We start from the raw sequence: 1,323 nt of genomic DNA, 5'->3' as shown, positions 1-1,323 counted from the left end.
GATGCTGATTTCATTTTCCAGCAGGATTTGGCACCTGCCCACACTGCCAAAAGCACCAAAAGTTGGTTAAATGACCATGGTGTTGTCACTGGTCATCAAACTCACCAGACCTGAACCCAATAGAGAATCTGAGGAAAAGAGGAAAATGAGAAACAAGAGACCAAAAAATGCAGATGAGCTGAAGGCCACTGTCAAACTGGTTGATCCAGGTTGATCATTGCTTTCTACAGTACTACACATGTCCAAGTTGGCATCTCTTGCTTTATTAAGAGAATCACTGGCGGTGCTGTGCTGAGAATAATTCCATGAAGATGATGCAAAACAGGGTTTTAAGGAAGCATAATGCTTAATGTAATAAGCCTTACAAACTCTAAATAGAGACTGAATGTGTATACTATATCAAACAAATAAACTGGAGGATACAAGAAACTGAATGGCCTTACAAATCCAATTTCCAATTGTTATTTGTGAATACAGTCAGCCATAATTAAAGGTAATGTAAGCATTACCTTATTCCCATTACCTTATTCCCAAAACACAACTTAAAATGAGCATTTGCAAGAAGGTTTTTACATCCTGACATTTTCAGAAACATGAGAAAGTATTCTGAGCTCTACAGTGTATAGCTTCTTTGAACTTTAATAGGACATTACGTTTTTACACAAAGGTCTGAAGCAGACATTTCACCCCAGATCATCTTGAATGGTACATCAGAGGCTCAGCGGGCTTTGGAAGAGGGTGTGGTGCCAGTGCTGTTTAAGTTAAACAGCTACACTTCAAACACTGTGCTCCAGTGTGTGGGTGATGATAAAAAGACCTGAATCTATGGATCTACAAGACATAAATAAAGTCACAAGGCCTGTATCTCTGTAACTGAGAAGTCCGTCTTCAAAACCTTAATTTAGTTTAGGATAATCATTGTGAAAAATGTTCCACTAAAATTCCAATACCTTCATATTTCATATGAATTTTATTCTACTTACATCATTATAAAAAAATAGTCTTCCCTCAAATAACTCTGCATGTAAGCATTACTGCGTGCTGAATGTTGAAAGGTTGAAGCAGTAAAGCACACACACAGAGACCTATAAACCAAATGCATCCGGTAAGCACATCCTGACTCACGTTTGACCCTGCTACAACTCTTCTCCCTACACCTTCTTTTGCTCATCCATCAAACCTAGGAATGCCAAACGAGTCAGACTGACCATGCCACATAGTGACTATCCAGGTTTCATCAGGCACATAGGGTTGGTTACAGCTGGATCAGACAAATGTCCTTAAAGCATGTGTAGCCACTGGATGGAACAAAAGAGAAATGGG

Source organism: Sinocyclocheilus grahami, unplaced genomic scaffold (assembly GCF_001515645.1).
Source record: "Sinocyclocheilus grahami isolate Dianchi unplaced genomic scaffold, SAMN03320097.WGS_v1.1 scaffold448.1, whole genome shotgun sequence".
In the NCBI taxonomy this organism is placed as follows: Eukaryota; Metazoa; Chordata; class Actinopteri; order Cypriniformes; family Cyprinidae; genus Sinocyclocheilus; species Sinocyclocheilus grahami.
The sequence above is the reverse complement of the archived record's forward strand: the minus strand, read 5'-3'. Positions refer to the sequence as shown.